This window comes from Castor canadensis, chromosome 12 (assembly GCF_047511655.1).
Source record: "Castor canadensis chromosome 12, mCasCan1.hap1v2, whole genome shotgun sequence".
Classification (NCBI taxonomy): domain Eukaryota; kingdom Metazoa; phylum Chordata; class Mammalia; order Rodentia; family Castoridae; genus Castor; species Castor canadensis.
In genome coordinates, this window is record NC_133397.1 from 95441572 (window position 1) to 95462756 (window position 21185).

The following is a 21185-nucleotide window of genomic DNA, read 5'->3' on the forward strand; positions in this document are numbered from 1 at the left end:
ACTGGGCCCTCCTGGAATTGTGAATTCTCCAGCTTGTCCACACTGACCCTCCAGCAATTCACTAATTACATTTGAGTTTTCCTACCCTGGTGCTGACTCCATAGCAGACTTTTGCTCTGGAAAGCTATGATTTCTTATAATCACCAGTCTCTCTGATTTTCAGGGGAATAGTCTGCCTTGTGACCTCAATTCTGTAATGGATCTAAGAAGAGTTGGTGATTTTCAGATTGTTCAGCTTTTTCTCGTGTGAGAATAGGAAGAATGACTTCCAAGCTTCTTATGTGTCAGATGCAAAATGGATTATTTAGTTATTATTTTCTTTCATATCTGAATGTTGTTCATATCATACTGAAATATTAAATATTAGAAAACAGTGGCTAGATGATTGTTGCCCACTCAGGTTGCTAGTTCCCAATTTTGAGAAAAGCGTGAGAGGTTATGTCAATAGAAACATGTATCATTAATTTTTCATGGCTAAAATTATCTATTGATCTTTGTGATTATTTCTCTGACATTAAATACTAGGAAAAAAATCACATATGCTTTGGATATGTATTTAACTATGTTTGATTGCATACGTTTCAAGTTCATTCATGTTTAATTTCATCTCTCTTTTTGTTATGGATCCCTAGACATCTGTTTTTCTCTCATTCAGAATTTTTACCATGGTTTATCAGTGCTCTGGGTAAAGGACATATTACTTCACTGATCTGTGAAGCATACACAAACTGAAACTAGACTGGATTTTTATCACTCACCCCCCAAATTATAAGCTTACTTTCAGGTTTTCTGCTCTTTAAGCAATATAACTGTTTCATCTCATCTAGGGAGTCTAGGTTTGATGCTTTAATTCTCAAGTTCTTCTAATATCAGTTTTTCTAGATTAAACATAATTTAGTTTTTCCTAGAAAATATATATAATTTTACCAAACTCTACTTTACCACTGAGGTTTCAAATAAGAAGGTGAATGTCTGTAAGCTTTGATGTTATCTAAAAGCAAACAATGCTTTAGAATTTTTGTTCACTATCCAGATGTGGCTAAAGAGCAGAAGTACAGCTACTTTGCTATATAATAACCATAGACTTTGCACCACTTACACATATAAAATATATTTTGTGCTTATTAAAAATTTCAATCAATTGGTAAGAGGAAAGTCCTTTCTTCAGTCACTGGAGCCTGCTGATAATCTTTCTTTATCCAATAGCTCTATGTTATCCACATCAGCCATGGCTGATACACAATGCACCAGAGTTAAGAATAAGACAGGGGTTGTGACACTTTCCTTATCACCAAGATCAAGGACTCTATCAGGGAAATATTGGCTCCAGAGTTTATACCAGAGTCCTCATCTGTGGCTTATAGATAGAGAACACAGGTCTTTAGATTAGGAAAATGGACTCATTTAAGCAGCTATATTTCTGTAATTTGAATTTTTTGGAAACTTTAGCTGGGCTGTCAACTTTGAAAAAAGTATCCCAGTTTACCATTCTGAGTTGGCATTGTATAGAAATTAACAGCCATATTGTTCTAGAAGTATTAATATTTTTTCCATTTGTACAGGAGTAATGCACTGTATTAAATATGTAAGGTCTTATTTACATGGGTTTGATTACAGAAACTAATAAAGTATTCCGTAAATAATGAATGAAGGAGCTGTTTCATTAACTTATGCATTTAATCATTCCTTTACTCAATAGAGTATATGCTCTGACTCTGTTTTGTTGGTGGGGCTGCAGTAATGAATGTCTACAAGGGTCTGTAGCTAAGAACAGCTTACAACAGGTGAAAATGCAGAGTAAATGATAACCACTATGGTGGAGGTGATTATAGGAGGCTATGGGAGAATATGATTTGTATTGCTGTGAAGGGTAATAGTGCTCACATAGTAGACAGCATCTCAAAGATTGATGAGAGAGTGTCTAGATGGTAGGGGGAGAATTATGTTCCAGGCAAAAGGGGAAACATGAACAAAGCCTGAAGATTGCACTTAGTTTAGTTTAGCTTGTGTGTGATTCAGGGAATTAGGAAAATGTACTCATGTTTCAAAATAAAAGGATCTGAATATTCTTATATATGAATGTGTAAAGGAACAAAGGACAGTTTTGGTAGTAAATAGAGAAGAATCCAATAGGAGTGATGGAGGCTTTTAGCATATTACACGCAGATCTATTCCACATGCTTACAGAGAGTGGGATTTGTAGAATGATTTTGTCAGCTCCCTCTAAGAAACATTTGCTGGGTTTTCCATTAGTAGTAAAAAATGATCTTCAGTTAAATAAGATTAGTAGAAAAGTAACATTTTAACATGTGCAACATTAAATATCTGCAAAATAATGATCACACAATATGCTGTGGTATATTCAATGTATATGAATATGAATCACGATGGGTGATTCAATGCCTTTGATCATCAGTGCCTTGAATTCTAGCACAAAGTGCAGCAGACAGTCCACATCACCCAACACTGATGATTGGTAAGAAATGAACAGCAGGAAATCGTGGAGTGGTGGTGAGATAATTAACCGTGTACGAGACGGGTGAAAAAAATCAGACAGGGGTTAATGGGCTGGTGCTCTAGGACGGCACCGAGAAGCGGAAGATTAAGATGCAGATTTAATGGGAAAGAAAATAAGAGATATGGTCAGAGGAGAGATTGTGGAAATTCAGGAATTTGAAGATGGGGTAAGCTTCAAAGGGGACAAGGGATGGTGAAATTTAATGTGGTTTCCCAAAGGCCTTTCCTCACGTCAGTGAGGATGATAATTCGATATCAGAGAAAATGTGATCATTTAAAGATATTTAATGAAAAAACTAACAGAAGTCGGCTCAAATAACAGGAAAAGCAATTAACAGTTTTTCTGAGCCCCTAAAACACATGTGCTCACCACTGCAGTTTCATGATATTCAAGGCTCCAGGCTGTGCTCTTGAATTTGAGATTTCCAGTTATCCACTTATAGTAGTCCTCCTCATATGATCCATGCCTTCTATAAGTTTTAGTTCCTGAGCCTTAAATAAACCAGGAGACAGGTCTGTCAGATTTCACTGTTACATTCATAGTCTCTCCCCTTAACACCCCTCAACTTGCTTGTAATACCAAGAATGTAAACATCTCCACCTCAAAATCTTTCCTAAACTCACACTTGTACCCCAGCTGAATTAGTTGCCCCTTGCCTCTTCTCTTTGCTACCATACCAACCTATGCACACCTGCAGCAGCCCACACACCATGTGACATCAACTGCCGGAACCTGGAGAAAGTGACCAGTATCTTACTCATCTGTTTTCCCTGGTTCATGGAAGCTACTGGATAAATATTTATTGACCTGAACTCCACACTCTTTATATCTGTGGGTTTCAATCTCAGCTACTATGTAATGATCACTTACATGCCATTGTATTATTTACTTCAACAATCCTGTAGATTATACATTATGATCATTTTGCTAATGAAGAAAGCAACTATTTTAATACATCATTTCTAGTATTAAGTTCCTAGCATCTTATCACAGAGATTCTCTTTGGAGCCACTTGTGTATATTTCCTGTTCATGAATATGTCATGAACAGGAGGTAGTTCATGAAACTACCCACATAACCAGTAACCATGACTCCCAAAAGGGCACTGATTCCTTCTAGGAATGAGGAGGCTGAGATGTGCTGTCAAGGAAATTTATCAACAGTTCAGTAAAAGGGATGCATGCTTCAGCAAACACTTTCAGAAGGTTTTGAAAGTGGGACAGAAAGGTGAAGAGTTTGCCCCCTCCTCATTGAAAAAATCACTGATTACACTGAGATCCCACTCACCAATGTTCTAAACAGGAAGGGTACAGGGCAGGGGGTGCAGCTCAGTTGCAGAGCACTTGCCTAGTATGTGCAAGACCCTGGGTTTGATGCCCATGACTGAAAAAAATAGAGATGAAGGGTGGACAAAAACAAGCTCATTACATCTCTTCCAAAGCGAAATTTTTCTGAGTGATGTTGGTACAAGAAAAACCTAGCTAGCTTACTGAAAAATGTATCAACCTTTTTTCCTATTTCCTGAGGTAGGAAAAAAATAGTAAGACAGTGGCTATGATAAGCAACTGGTTGGTGGACTTATTCCCTAAAGAAGAGGTGGGTGGGCTTAGAATATGAGTGATAAGAGACTGGGCCTGTAGCCATGGGGGTTGTACGTGGGACTTGTAGTTATCCATGCATGCTGTACCTTTAAAGGGAGATTAAATGAAATTGAGATTGAGTCAAACATTCAACTTTGACAGCCACTTGGCCATCACCCACAGCCAAGAAAACCATGTTTTCATGCTACAGGGCTCCTTTCTTTACTGTGAAAACATTCCAATGCAGTTCTAAAACTGCAGTCAGAAAAAAAAACATAATCATTAAAACAAACAATATCTACTTGAGAAAAAATAATGATAGATTTCTAAATGTATGTGCTATAGAGAACACTAAGGGCACACACACACACACACACACACGACAATGAATAACTGGTGGAAGATAAGACATGATAAAAGCTTGTAAGAGAAGAAGTGGTAGAAAAGCTCCCAGAGCAGTATAAGCAGCATCAATAAATCTGTTGATGTTCCTTTGCCTTCCTACAGAACCTCAGAGATGCTCTGACCTTAGAAATGCCAAAGGCAAGGACAGATGGAAAGTGTTGATCTGAAATGGGTAATATTTGAAAGCCTGTCCTTTTGCCATTCCTCCTTACCTGTCTCAAACAAGCTGAGCCCCTCCACCAACCAAAATGTGGGAGAGATATTTGCAGGTTTTAAATGTTCCTCCCTAAATGTCTCCTTGACCACTTCTGAAGTAAAAATATTCCCACCTGTATGGTGCTTGTGTACAGAGGTCTAACACATACCACACCGCCTCATTAAAAAAAAAAAAACATTAGTCTAAAGTATTAGTTTAGAATAAAATGTTGCAAAGTTAGTACAGGAAAAGCCCTAATAATCCACATCCAGTTCCCCTATCAATATCTTCCTTTATTATGGTACATTTGTTGCAAGTAATGAGCTGACACTGATACATTCTCATTAACAAAGCCTATAATTTCTTCAGATTTGCCAGTTTTCATGTAATGTCTTTTGTTGTTGTTCCACAGTTTTATCTGGTACGCACGTTATGTTTAGTCACCATGCTCACTACTTTGGATTTTCCCGGCTATGACATTTCTCAGGCTTTCTTTGTTCTGTTGACCTTGGCAGTCTCTAATATTGGCTATTTTGTAGAATATTCCTCAATTGGCACTTGTCTGATTCCATTTTAAGATTATGTTAGGGCAATGGTGTTTTGAGAGGAAAAGTACCAAAATAAAGTGTCATCTCATCACATTCTATCAAGAATAGAGCTGTCAGCATGATTGACTCTAGATGATGCCAACCCTGACTCCTGGCTTAGAAGGGGTCTTCATGTTTCTCCTCTGCTAAGTACCCCTCACACCATTTCCCCATGCTTTTGGAAGAAGTAACTGGATGCAGCCCATGCATACAGGATGGGCGCTTGTGTAAACACAATAATTTGGGAGATCTGCCTTGTTCCCTATTCATTAATTTAATGAATTAAATTAATTCAGTATGAACTCATGGATATTTATTTGGATGTTGCATTATAAGCCCACACTGAGTTACAGCTATGCATCACAACAATGCTTAGATCAGTGATGAGCCACCAATATGAGGTAATCCCAGGATACTAGGTCACCTTGGGATTCTACAGTCATCTTAGTTTATGGAGAGGCTGAGCAATGATGAAGTGCTGAGGACATAATTCTCAGGACATACCCTCATCATTGAGAGATGGATGGCTGCATTTATTCTGTTGCTGTAAGTGTTCTAGCATTGGCCATTGGAGGCTCCTTCAGTTGGCCCCTGCACCCTTCTGGCATGTGCCCAGTGTTGGGATTGTTTGGGAGCATTTTTTACTTTCTGGCACTGTAAGATGCTGATCATACAGATTCCCTGCCCTAGCGCTATCTCTTCTGAAGAATAGTATCAAAACCCATGATCTGCTGCCAGGCAGCAGTGGCTCAAAACTGCAATCCTAGCTACTTGAGAGTCTGAGATCAGGAGGATTCAGGTTTAAGACCTGCTCAGGCAAATAGTTCACAAAACTCCATTTCCAAAATAACCAGAGAGAAATGAACTAGAGGTATGGCTCAAGCTGTAGAGTGCCTTCTTTATAAGCAAGAACCCTGAGTTCACACCCCAGCACACCAAAAAAAAAAAAAAAAAAGAACGAAGAAACCATGACCTGATCAAAAGATGCTATTACTTAACATATGAGTAATAATCAAGGATCACCAGATATTTGAGTAAATCCTGAAAGAACAGCATGTTATGATAAAAGCCAAATTATTTGTGTAATAAAGAGATCATGGGCAATTTTAAAAATTAAGACTGCAATTGAAAAATAATTTAAAAGGTAAATAGAGAGATTGGAAAACATAATGTCACACATGCATCAAGAGCAACCAATCAAGCATCTATGAATAAGAAAGCAGTCAGAATCACAATAGTAGCTATGAAAGAAATACAAGTGGCCAGAGACATGTAAAATGCCCAACATCGTCAGCCATCAGGGAAATGCAAGTCAAAGAGTTACACTGAGATTCCATGTCATACCAGTCAGAATGGTTATTATTTAAAAAAATAACAAATGTTGGCCAGGATTTGGGGGGTGGGAGGCTTATACATTGCTGTTGGGAATGTAAATTAGTGTAGCCCTGTGGAAATCAGTCTGGAGGTTCCTCAAAAAACTAAGAACAGAACTTCATGAGATCCTGTACACCACTCCTCATTGTACACCTGAAGGAAATGAAGTCAGCATACAACAGAGGCACCTGCATGCTCAAATCTACCACTGCACTTTTTACAATAGCCAAGCTATGGGATCAGCTGGGTGCCTGTCAACAGAAAAACACATAAGGAAAATATGGTGCATACATAAACAATAGACTATTAATCCACCATAAAGAAGAATGAAATCATGTCATTTGCAGGAAAATTGATGACACTGGAGGTCTTCATATTAAACAAAAAAAGTCAGACACAAAAAGACAAATATCACATGCTTTCTCACATATGTGGAAGCTAGAAAACAGATAATCTGAAAGTGGTAGAGGGACTACAAGGGAAGAGTAAGGGAGCCAGGGAGAAAGTAGAGGGAGGAGAGGAAGTGACTGCATGTCATGGTTCCAATGAAAGGAAGAGGCACATTACTAAAGAGAAAGACATATATCCTGTCACAGGAGGGGAGGCTGAGAAGGACAAAAGTGAGGTTTCTATGGAACAAAGTAAACAGCAACACCAAAGAGACAGCTCTGTAGTCATCCTAACAGAGCAGTTGGTCCAGGATCACAGGGGGCTGAATGGCTCTAGGAGGGTGCTATTCAAGAAAAATGTAACTTCTGGGATTATATGCTTAGCATGTGCGTTTAATCCACAGCACCAAAAAGAAAAAAGTGATGTCAGAAATTTTTCACCATTCCCGAGAATCTGCACAATTCAAACAGGCTTTAAGAGCAGACAAAATCCAGTTTAAAAGCCCAGGAAATAACTAAAACGCTACAAAACAAAGAAAACAAAATTGTGAAGGAATGTTATCTAGAATACTATTTAATATATGCAATATCCAGACAGTCAAAAATATATACAAGCAATATATAAACACTTTACAGTCAAAATAATGTAAAAAGGTTAATTAGTCATGGTTACATAACTCCATTAGGCAGCAGGAAAGAGGAAATGGTATGCTCTTTATGGCTAAGTATTGTTTGTCAAAGCATGAAGGCAGTAACTAATGAGTGCAAACAAGCTTAATATAACCAGTGAAAATGGCACAGTCTAGAGGAGGGCTGGGTATTGAACGGAAGGGAAGAATAGAGGTAGCCATTTCTGTTGTTATTATAAACGATGTCTCTTTTCCTTTTTCAACAATGTATGTGTTATATGGATCCAAAATTAAAATATATTACAATTTAATATTTAGACACAAAAAGGCAACTAGTTAAATGTTCTATGGGAGAGGATATTGGATTTCTAGTTCTCTACTAAGAGAGAGAGAGAGATTGCCTGGGGAGTCATTAGCATATAGATGGAAAGGAAACCATGTAGCTTTAAGCTCATCCTAAGACAGTGGCATGGCAATGAGAGAAAGCCAGTGTTATGTCTGGAATCTGAAATGTCCCCACAGACTCACATCTTACATGTTTAACACCTGGTCCCCAGCTGGTGTCACCACTTTAGGAGGTTGGGCCTGGCTGGAAGAAGTAGGCCAGAGGCTGGAGGCATCTTATCCTGGGCTTCTCTTTCTCTCTCTCTCTCTCTCTCTCTCTGCCTCCTATCCACTATAAAGTGAAGCACATTCTCTGCCACACACTATCAATGCCATTATGTTCAAGTGACCGTGGACTGAAATCTCTAAAACCATGTGCCAGAATAAATCCTTCCTACCTTAAGTTGTTCTGTGAGGTATTCTGTCACAATGATGACAGTCTGACTGACACAGCATAGAAGCCTCAGCTGGGGTCCAGAACTGCACAGTGAGGCAGGCTAGAAATAGAGAAAGTTCAGGACTCCTATGTGTGTGTAGGTTGCCCACGTCTGGCTCAGAGACACCCCAGACCACCCTCACCTGGCTAGGAACCACCCATGTCCCGCCCCACTCATTGATTATTGGATGGGAATCAGCTGCCTCTGCCCTTCTCATAGATTAGCCTAAGTTTTAAAGGTGCCTGGGGAAGAGAAGCTTGCTCGCTTCCTTAAGATTCCACCTGGGCCCCATCATGCTTCCTTTTGTATTTCCCTTCCCTAACTTTTAATAAACTCCCTTTACACTCACGTGTCCCTGACATGGATTCTTCTACAAGGGGGTAAGAATTTGGAGGTCTTCTGATCACAGACTGAACCAGGCGCAGTTAACAGCAAAACAGTTCCACAAAGGCCAAGGGCAGAGAACTGAGGAATGGATCAATGATCATCATATAGTTTGAGTTCCTGGTAGGTTTCAGGGAATATGCTCCTTATGCACGTTAACTCATCCAAATCCTGTGGGTGGGAGGAGGTGATACTGTTACCTATATTTTCAAAAGGAAGTTAACAGATTTGATAATTATATCACTTACCCAAGTACACATGATTTGTGAGTACAAGGTTTGGAACTGTCATCAGGCCATATTTCTCCAGCTCTCAGTTACACAATCACCTTGCACTGCTGTGAAGCCCAGCAGATGGGGACACAGGGTCCTCACAGCCCTAATATCCATAGCATCGAACTCCCCATTCCCGACACCCAAAGTCTGGGGAAGCTATCACAGCTAATACTTCCTTCCTCCTGCCTCCAATTGCATTACAGGAAAGGATGTGTATTTTGCTCTCACAGCACTATATCCTCCTCAAGAAATAACTGTTCTTTTATTATCTTTTTTCAGATTCCATATGCATAGGGACAGATTGCTGATGCTAATCAATGTTACTGAGTTTCTAGATTAAGCCAGTGCCCTCATTTCAAATGTAAGGGTGCTCTGCAGACAATTAAATTGGTTTAATTTGGCAGACTTTTGCCAACTTGTATATTATATACGGTGTGTGTGCTGTATATACAAGATGGGAGCACTGGGACTTGGCACTGGTGGCTCACCCCTGTAATCCTAGCTACTCAGGAGGCAGAGATCAGGAGGATCACAGTTCGAATTCAGATCAGGCAAATACTTCATGAGACCCTATCTTGAAAAAAACCCATCACGAAAAAGGGTCGTGGAGTAGCTCAAGGTGTAGACCCTGAGTTCAAACCCCAGTACCGCAAAAAGAAAAAGATAGGAACGCTCAAGTTACAAGAAAAGGCAGAAAATGGAAAACAAACTCTTGGGATATTTTTAAGTGTCTCTTCCCATCTTGATAAGTGCTCCTGCTCCTTGCTCTGTATTTCCTGAGATTGTTTCATTTTTCTCCACTCCTGTTTTACCTCTCTGACATTCCTGCTTCCTGGTTGTTCTTTCTGGAAACCCTGAGCTGCACAAAGGGCTAAATTACCAGGGAGTAAAAATGTCAGGAGTGTAGGGGCTCCTGAAAAATAAAAGGCTGCCAAAGCAAACACAGCATTACCTTGGGCCAACCCACCTTGCTGGCTTTATTCCATGCACATGTGGGCTCTGGGACTGTTTTGCATAGGTACCTGCCCTTCTCCTCCCAGGAATGCGGGGAGGGCCTCCAGAGGAGGAATTACATAGCTGAGCAGTACCACAAGCATGACGTACTCCTGAGCAAAGCCCAGGCCTCAGTGGGGGCCCAGCTTTCACAGAGCCAGTGTCCTAATTCACCCCAATGTTCCTTCTCCCTAGCAAAACCAGCAATCAGCAGGCCAGGTGGTGCAAGGTGGATGGAAGCATAGTGTGTTCAAAGTACTTAAGCTTTCAAGTCAACTCCTCATTAATACACAAGTAAAGCAATATTGACTCTGGTAAAGACAGAGTGATGAAAAGCCAATGCAGAATGGTAAAAATAGCACAGGCTTGCTCCCAACACCAGTATTTAATCCATTATGAAGTCATTCTTTTTGCTTTTCGAGTTCACCACTCCATTCAAAAGCCTCCTCCCATCAGGTCCATGGAAGCTGCTGCAATTATATAAGTAGCAGGTTGCAGAGCCTCAGGTGGAATCAGAATAGCTCCTCTGGTGGCCGCCCTGGGAGCCTGGTGCTTTAGGACTGGCTTATTCTACTGTCACATTTAAACTTTATGTGAAGTGTTCCCTGTCACTTCAATGAAATCTATAGAACAAGAAGCTTCAATAAACACAACACCTGCACACAGGGGCAGCTGAGTGCAGAAATGTCTCTACGGATCCCTCATTAATAGTAGCCTGGAGCCACTCCTGCAGAAACAAACCCTGGGGTCTAATGAACTTCCAAGATGACAAGATAGAGTTCCTGGATCTTAATTCCACCCTCTAGAAACATTTTTATTGAGGCTAGCTTACTGAGAAATTGGTCTAAGCATACATTTTACTCCATCCCAAATGTATAAATTAGCTCCAAGTTTCAGGCTTTTCCCTGATGTCCCAGAATTGACACATTTCCATGACCTATATCTGACAATTTCCAAAGTAAGTATCCTACCCCACATGGGGTCTCAGCCTTAAAAACATGTATGTATATATGTATTATAGCACAAATTGTTTCATCCATTTTTCTCCTTTCTTAGTCCCCTTCTTATGGTGATTTCAACAGGTTTTAAAAAAAAAAACCTATATTCTTCCTTGTAGAGGAAGTAGATCAACCATATTTACCTTTTTAACTTAATACATACATACATGGAAATGTCACAATGAAACTTCCTGTATAGCTATCTTAAATTAACAAAAATGTCTTTTTTTCAGAAACAGAGAACAGGAAGGTAAAACAAGTCCTTTCTGGGGGTTGGCACCAGTGGGAGGGAAAGGATATGAGGAAAGGGTGTAGGAGGGTGAATATGGTAGAAATATTACATTCTTATGTATGAAAATGGAAAAATGAGATCTGTTGAAACTGTTTCAGGAATGGGGAGAGAGGTGATAAACAGAATGACAGAGGGGGAGAATTCAACTGTGATATATTGTAAGAACTTTTACAAATGTCACAATGTACCCCCAGTATGATGGTATGATAATAAAAAAGGAAATAAGAAAAGAAAACCTGTGCACTGTGATTGGGTAATTAGCTTTAGGACTTGGCCTTCTCAACTTTTGCCTTTTTTGCTACTGCTTTGGGAGGCCTGAGAGAGAAGAAACAAAAACCTAGGGGTCTTTTAAGGGCGGGCCAAGAAAAGACCTCCCTGCCACTTGCACCTGTTCCTCCCTTGCACCTGAATCAGACTGTCACAAACCTTCCCACTTTGGTCTTTTGTTGTTCACAATTCTTCTATCAAGTTGTACCTTGCCTAAAATTTTTCTGCCTTTTTTTCTATAGCCTCAGCATGTGGATGGTATCTGTCACAATGATTGCTTTTTCCAAGAATATTTAAAGGTACAGAGGCAGCTGTGAGGAATCTTACCTAGTATATATCTAATTAATAAGGATATATTTAGTTTGCTTCTTAAGTACACCAAAACTCAGGTCACCTGGAATTTGTGCTGCTTCCTCTCATTGCCTCCCTTGTTCCCACACAACTGTCCCTCACAATGCAATTTCCTTCCCAGTCAGCATGTATCTGAGCTGGGGCTGCGACCTGGAGGGGATGAAATGTTGACAATCAGGTTAGCACTGATTGCCTGAGCCATCAGGGAGTCTAAAGCCAGGTCAGGGTTGAAGAGGAGACAAAGCCCTGATGCTGATTGCCTAATTAGGGTGACTGGGGCATGGGGGAGGGAGGTTGGGCTCAAGGGCTTCACATGGTATTTAAATAGCCCCACCCCCACTGAGCCATGGCCTGAACACATCATTCTAGAGATGCTCAGGGTCCCACTGGTATTTAATGATAACTGAGGGGCTCACCTGCCACCAAACTGAGAAACTCTTGCAACTTCATGAAAAGGTAACTGGCCTCTGCAAGGAGATGCAGCATCCAAAAATCTGGGTTTGAAATCAGAAAATGTCATCTAAGTCTGTGCAACACTAGGCAGGTCACTAAAACTCCCTGAGCCTCAGGGTCCTTATCTACAAAAGGTATGAAAGACAGAATATCTTTCACAACAATCAATCACAAAATGCTAGAGGAAATATTGCTTAAATAATAGAATAATTTATTGCCTCAGAAGTGAGGAAGCAGATCTTCTAGAGTTGGTAAGGCCTGTGTTTTGTGAATGACATAAAAATAGTTTTCACTGCTTCCACCGTTCAGTCTGCACCATCAGAACTGTCTCACAGAAGTCGCAGGGTGGCTGCACCAGCTCCCAGAACTCCATCTTCCCACAGCAACATCACAAAGGAAAGAAGGGAGAGGCAATGGGCTGCATCTCCTCTTCACTGGTCTCCCATTATTAGGAAGGAAGAGTCTGGAGGAAATTGTGAGGTGGAATAGGAAGGGCAAATCCCACATGTTCTCACTTATTTGTGGAGGCTAAGAAAGCTGAGCCCATAGAAATAGAAGGAGGTTTCTAAAGCCAGGAGAGGAAAGGTAAAAGAATGGGGGAGAACTGAAAATGGGTCCCATGATGACAGAGGAGTCCTGTGTTCTGCAGCACAAGAAGGAAGCTATGTCCTTAACACCCTCATGCTTCAAAGTAACAGAGGAGAAGAGCATGAGGGTCCCACACACAGAAACCATCGAAGTTGGGGTGATGGAGCTGGTAACTATTTGATCATTACACAGCGTATACAGTGTTAAATTTCAATAAAAAGTATAAATGTATGTCAATTAAAACAGAAATTAATAAAGGAAGGAAAGCATTTCCCAGAAGTCTCTCTTGTGTCTTATTAGTAGGAACTGGGTGCCCTTGCCAACCTCCAAGTCAGTTCAGGTGTGGGGAAAAGGCTCAGTAAGGACAGGATTGTTCCAACCTGCAGGATCCCTGCCTGGGTGCTTGTCCCCAGAGCCACACACCACAAGGCGAGCAACTGAGAACAAGGAGCAAGGCAGGTACTGGTGCTTCTTAGAATAAGAACCCTTAGAAAACTATAAATTACACACCAGTTCCATGTTCTGATTTCTGTCATGTTTTTTGTCTTGTTTTGTTTTGTTTTTTATCATTTTTACATTTACTTACATGTGTATACCTTGTTTGGGCCACCTCCCCACACAGCTCCACTTCCCCTCACTCCAGCTTCTAGGCAGAACCTGTTCCTTCAATTTTGTTGAAGAGAAAACATAAAGAGATAATAAGAAAGACATAGCATTTTTGCTAGTTTAGGGTAAAGATAGCTGTACAGAGAGATTCTTAGCATTGCTTTAATGCATTTGTGCATTACAACCCATGCTGGTTCATCTCTACCAGACCTCTTCACCACTTCCTGGTCCCCTTCCCATAGTGGCCTCTGCCAGTTTAAGGTTACTATATTCGCTCCCCTACAGTGAACACATGAGCCACATTCAAATTTTAGGTTTCCTTTCCTTTCCCTATTCCTCCCATGCACATTCTCCCCTTAGTGTGTGACCAACATCCAATAATATTACTGCATTTGTTTTAGGGCTATAATCCACATATGAGGGAGAACATGCAATTTTTGGCCTTCTGAGCCTGGCTAACTTCACTTAAGATGATGTTCTCCAGTTCCATTCATTTACTTACACATAACAAAATTTCATTAGTCTTTGTGGCTGAATTCCATTGTGTATAAGTGCCACATTTTCTTAATCCATTTGTCAGTAGTGCAGCATCTTGGCTGTTTCCATAACTTGGCTATTATGAATAGTGCTGCAATAAACATGGGTGTGCAGGTGCCTCTGGAGTAACCGGAGTCACAGTCCTTTGGGTATATTCCTATAAGTGGGATTGCTGGATCATATGGCAGATCTACGTTTAGTTTCTTAAGAAGCTGTCATATTGTTTTCCAAAGTGGTTGTACTTGCTTGCATTCCCATAACCAGTGTATGAGGGTTCCTTTTTCCCGTACATCTTTGCCAACATTTGTTTCTGGTGGTATTCTTGATTCCAATTACTGGAGTAATTGGCCTCTTTTCTTCCCTGTAAGAAACTCACTAATAACCTAGGGTTAGCCACAAACAGGAAAATACTAGCTTCTCTCTGGTTTTTGAACTTCAGTAACTGCAGCAGTAGCTGTTCCAAATAACATTTCTGTGCTCTCTCCTGGTGGGCAGAGGCCTCAGGCTAGATCTAAGGCAGGTGGTCAGGAGAGATGAAGGCACCTGAGGACTGTGAGGCAGAGCCCTGACCTGGCTATACACAAGTACCCCTGGGCAGCCTTACCCACCACTTACTCTTCCCTGGGAACACTCCAATGAACACATGTCTATACCAAGTGGCCTGGCCAGTGCTCAGAGAGGACAGCCCTGGGGAGAACACTGCTGGCTCAGTCATTCTCTGTGCATTTGAACTTGGAAGTGGAGAGACACAAAACAAGGAATCACTGGGGCAAGAAGGCCAGGGTTGTCTAGCTCCTGACACACTCAGCACAGCCAGGGGGTTCAGATCCTATGGAAAACTCTAGGAACTTACATGGGGAGAGAGAGATTTTGAACTAAATAAGGTGCACTGTGACCCCTATTTCTTCTTCCTTTCCCTGATATTTTTTATTCCTGCCCACTGACCTTCCATGACTGACACTTCATCAGCTGGTCTCTTCCTACTTTTTGAGGTTCAAACTTTTAGATTCTAAAATAAAGTAGAAACATAAAATAGATGGGGGAGACTAACCTTCCTCAGGCTTGATAAAGTTTATCCACTTAGAGAGAAAAGGAGAATCATAGGAAATCAACAAAGGCAGGAATGGTGATGGTTTTCACTGTGCACATACACCCACATACACATGCACGTGCATATCCACACATGCACACACACATACATACATGTGCACAGTCACCCATGCAAACTCACACATGTGTGCACACATGCAAATACATGCAGGTACATCCTCATACACATGCACACTCACATATCCATTGCACACCCACACACTTAAACTAACATATGCATGTGCACATATGAATGCATGCATGCATGGACACATTTGTACACATGCACATACATGAACACTTATACTCACAGCTAGAACCATATGTCACATATGCATACACATTTGTACACACAATGCCCACTCTCACATGCACACACTCACCTGCATAGACACATTTGTACAGGCATGCACAATTCTCACCCAATACACATAGTCACACACATACACACATGCACACCCGATACTACCACTTCCCTCCAAATAACCTAATCCTGAATGGGAGGATGAAACTTCCCATTTGGTTTGTGGGATATGGATATAGAACACTCTCTTCTTTCCTTGGAAGGACCAGAAAGCTCCAGAAAAGTGCCCATGTGGCTGACAGAAAGGTTCTAGAAGGAGTCTCTCTGAATTCCTGCTGCATCCACAGGTCACAGGATGAGAAAGAAAGCATAGTGGTGCAAGGCCTGAAAGCCGGCTCTGGGTCAGAGTCCAGCCCCCATCACAGGCTGAGGTCTGGACCCTGTAAATCTCAACAGATGCCAGCCTGGGCAGGGGACGCTGAGGTTGAGAAACACACTGCAGGCCAGGAAAAGCCTCTCCTTGAATCCAATGTGCAACCCTAGGGAAAGGGATTAGCTGAGGAGCTGAGGCCCCATTTCAATAACTGTGGTGGAAGGGGATGGGGCTGGAACATAAAAGCATTTCAGAAGGGAAAGGGTAGTTCTTTCATGAGTGTGTTTGTGAACCAAGGTTTATAATCACGATAATTTTAACAAATGCCTCGTTATGCATAAGCCACAGAAGGAGGTTTTGTTGGAGGCAGTGCTTATTTTATTTATTTACTCACTTGTAATCAAAAGAACACAGGCCACTCACCAGACCTGTCATCAAAGGGCTAGTGTGACTGTCAACCATCGGGCAAACAGGCATCAGCCTGACGGGGGTTTTATGTTTTGTTTTGTTTGAAGAAATTGTATAGGGAAAAGAGCACACACACAAAAAAATACACAAATTATAATCACCCAGCTTGGTAGATTATCATAAATCAACCACCCAGTCAGGCGCAGAAACATTACCTCAGCTCTCTAGTCACTGCCAGGCCTCATCCTCAGATCAACACTGCCCAGACTCCAGCGCGACAATTAGCTTTGCCTCTTAGGGGATTTCACATCCATGGAATCATGGGTGTGGCCTTCTGTGTCTGTCTATCTCTCTCTCTAACACACGCACACATACAGAGGCACAAAACACACGTACACTGACTATCCCAATCATTTCCTATCAACTCCTGAAATAGCATACATTTACTTATCTAATTATTTTTTATCTAACCATATCATAGTAAGTGGGGCAGAAGTTGTGTCTGTTTTATTCATTGCTGTAATTCCAATGCAAAACAATGTCTGAGCTGGGCATGGTGGTGCATGCACACCTGTAATCCCAGAGACTCAGGAGGCAGAGATGGGGAGGACCGCAATTGGAGGGCAGCCAAAAAGTTAGCCAGACCCTATCTTGACCAACAAGACGGGCGTGGTGACACATATCTCTGGTCCCAGCTTCATGGGAGGCCATAGGCAGGAGGATTGCAGTCTAGTCCAGCCCCAATTAAAAGCTTAAAAACCTACCTGAGAAATAGCTAAAGGAAAAAAGGGCTGGAGATGTGCCTCAAGGGATAGAGCACCTGCAGAACAAGTGTGAGTTCAATCCCTGGTATTACAAAACAAACAAACCAAAAAAAACAACTCTACAATAGATATTCAGCAAATGTTTGTTGAATGCATAAACTAGTGATTCAGAAAAAATCTCCAAAATATTTCTGACCACATACATATGTTCTCAACATGGGAAAGTATTTTGCTTTCTTGCCTGATTTTTATTGTTTGCACCTACTACCACTCCTCAGGTCACTTAGAAATGATTCCTTTTGCACGTAGAGTTCGATGTTGGTATTAGAGCTGCTGCTTGTTTTTCACTCAGAGCAGACATTCCTGTTTTAGTAACCAGGAAATAGCATCATGGAAGGAGGCAGGGCATGTGCAGGAAGGTGGGACCAAGCTATTTGATCTGGATGTGTTGAGAAATGGACCTTGTGCCGTAACTGTCGCTGAATGGACAAGGCTTGAGAGAAATGTTTAGCCTGCTAGGTTGTTTTCAAAGTTAGCAGTAAAGAGGCAGTGTTTTCTTCTGTGGCCTGTTTCTGCTGCTCTCCTAGGTCTACTATTCTATGGATACTTTTGGTCGGGGAACAAGTGATGAGACACTCTCTGAGGACTTTCTGCTTTTCCATTCACTGACCCTCCTCCACAATAAGCTAGTTCTTTTAGGAAGAGGAAGAACAACCCCACAACCACCTCCACCAGTCTAGCTTTACTCCAGTGGAAGCACTAGGTAGAGGAGAGTATGACCTGTGAACTCATTAGGGAGAGAAGCAAAAAAAGAAGCCACACTGTGTCATATCAACCTGGATTAGTCATTTTATGGGAAGGTATAATGAAACAACCAAGACAGGCTAAACTTGTAAGAAAAAGAAATTTATTTAGCTCATAGTTCTGGAGGTTCAAAGTCCAGGATTGAGCAGCCCCATCGGTATGGTCTCTGGTGAGGGCCTTACTGAGTCATGGTCATGGTGGTAGCACGTGAAGGAATGAAATTACAACATATACAAAAAGCCAGAGTACAATGCAGGGTCACACTCACAATAATTCACTCCCAGGATGGCTCTGGGAACCCATGAGAGCCACCTTAATCCCTTCTAAGAGCAGGAGCCACCACAGCCAAAGGACCTCTCACTGGACCCCACTTTCTAGGGTCTCACCACCTCCCTGCACCATGAAAAGTTCTAAGTTTGCAACACCTGATCCCTTGGGAGACTCAAATCACATCCAAACCACAGCTCAACCCTGCCCAGTAATGGAACTCAGATCATTATTGTCTCTCAGTTCAGTCAACTACTCTTTCTTCCAAAGGAGAGAGTGGAGTCCCAGGGCCCCAAGGAACACACCTTCTGGAGTCCCTTACCATATTGGTTCTTTAGGGTGGAATGCCCTGGAGAATAAGCAGCAGCTTCTTCACATTCCAACAACACATTCCCCAGAGCAAAGCAGTTCCTGCTGTGTGAGCCAAACAACTCAGCCAAGAGAATGGTTTCTGCCACCTTTGGGTTACGCTATCTGGGGTCACCTCTCAGTTCACCTGTTGCTGTCTAAATCACCATCTGCCAGAGCAGCCCAGTGGGATGGCTGCTGGTGGCCAAGACTTTAGGTAGCACCTTGTTTCTCTTGTTCTTCTAATCTAAAACAAACTAAAGCAAAAACAAAACCCAAGAAATAGGAAACATGAATATCAAAACTGTGGTTTACATACGTCCCTCACTTGATACTAGGGAGTATTACAAATTACAATGTTTTTCTCCCATCCAACCTCCCCTCTTTTTTTTTAAGCCATAACAGCCAATCACCAGAACAGTATCTTCAAGGTATGGCCCACAGTAAAACAACATTTTAGGATATTAATAAGTGTTCAAATAAAGACAGGATCCAAATATTAATAGAGGTTTCAGAGAGAAAGGATAAATATGCTGAGATGCCTGCATTGAGCAGATTTCCTCAGCATCTCCACACACAGGCACCATGTGAGTCTCTAAAGGGGACTGCAGGTGCAAGCAGTTCCCAGACCAACCTGACCTCTGAACACCTCAATTTCTAAGTGTATCTTACATCTCCCACTGTGCTCCATTCAATGTTATCATGGCGAACAATGAGTTGGGCAAATTGTATACCAATTAGGATAGCATTTAATTTAATAACAACCTAGACCCTTTGCATAAATGAGCATCAAAACTTCTTTCAGTTGGAAAGCATATATTTAAACAGATAAGGAAACAAGACAGGAGCAACAGATGGCTTGAAAAGTGATTTCAGTTGTTCTTTTTATGCAGAATGACATGTCTTTGTAGATTCAGAATCTTAAGGTGGAGTAGATCAGCTGATGATGCCACCTCATTCCATAATCACATTTTTTCTCTGTTTATATTTAAGGAACACTACTGCAGTTTCCTAAGGATTTGACTGTCAGGAAGAAGGTAAAACCTATGATAGCAAAGGTAACAGAGAGGCAGGAAATGTGCCGGAAAGGACTTTTACCTCCTCTGCCCAAGCTAAGGCAGACATTGCCAACTGCCTGTAACAACACTGCATTGTCTTGAGGAGACCCAGTGGAATCCTTCTAGAGGCAGCAATTGAAACTTCAAAGCAGGACAAAAGAAACGATTAGGGTTGAGAGGAATGAACCGAGGAAAACATCTCTCCTCATACTCTGTTCAGATGGGAATGTGAAAAATGAAACCAACAGAGCTATCTGAATCTTGAGAGCGTCCCATCTGCTACATTTTATCTCATATTATGATTATAAATACATGCTTATAAGTAGACTCTAGGCCCATGTTAATATAAATATCATAAATAACTTATTTATATATTACCCTAGTGAGAGAGGTGACTAATCTACCACTCCTAGGAAGAAATCAAGTCCAAAAGTAAACAGGACTGAAAGTTTAGAACAGTCTTAGAAATAAGCACATTCCTACAACTTAGAGCTGAGGGAAATGAGGTGGTCTTATGCCAGCGCAACCTCCCAAGGCACTGCTGCAGTGAGATGTGTGGCCTTCCATGACAACCAGCAGTGAACTGAGGGACAAAGAGATCGCAGGACTCACAGGCACAGTGTAAAGATATCCACACACACACACCCCACCTCCTTCCAAGGCTATTCCCACAGCAGGGTCTGCTCCTATTATAGGAACAGACCCTTTTCAATTCCCAGGCCTACCTGGACTTCAGAAGGAATGGTGCTAACCTCATGTTTCTTGTTATATAAGATCTGAATCAAACCATTCTTCCTGGATTATCTATTGGGCTTTTGGATTAAGTCTTCCCTTGCCTTTTTGAGGGATTTTTGCGACCTTATTTAGTATCTAGTCATGCACATACACACACATACTTGACCAGACCTGCACATGTGCAACACACACACATTCACAGCACACATGCACACACATGCACAAACACATGTGCACACCAGACAAGTGTACATTGCACAGCACATCCATCTGTACACAACACACATTTGCACTCATGTATACACAATGCATATCATGAGCACTCATGCACACATGTGTACATCACACACTTGTGCAACATGTATACACACCACACACACGTGCACATCACACACACACACACATTATACATGATACCCACACAGTCACCCACACCGACACACCACACACACCTTCCCCCGCACAAACATTCACTAAAAGTTTCTCATCCGTAGTGACTAGATGAGAACACAGTCTCCTCTTGTCAGCCAGATGCTTCCTGGCCCCACCTTTGATCATATTTACACTGGTACCTCATCCCTCAGTCTGCGCATCTGGCTGGGTACACCCTACTGGATTTTGGAGAATTTCAGGGTCTGGCCAATCACCACCATCCGCAGCCCAAGGTCGCTCTACTGCCTTGTTGCTACTCTGCTGATAGTCAGGCCTGCCTCTGAGAGAGATTGAGCTTCCCTCAGGTCTCAAGCTGTCCCTGCCTTCTTCCACCTGCTCAGCCAGCTGCAATGCTGCATG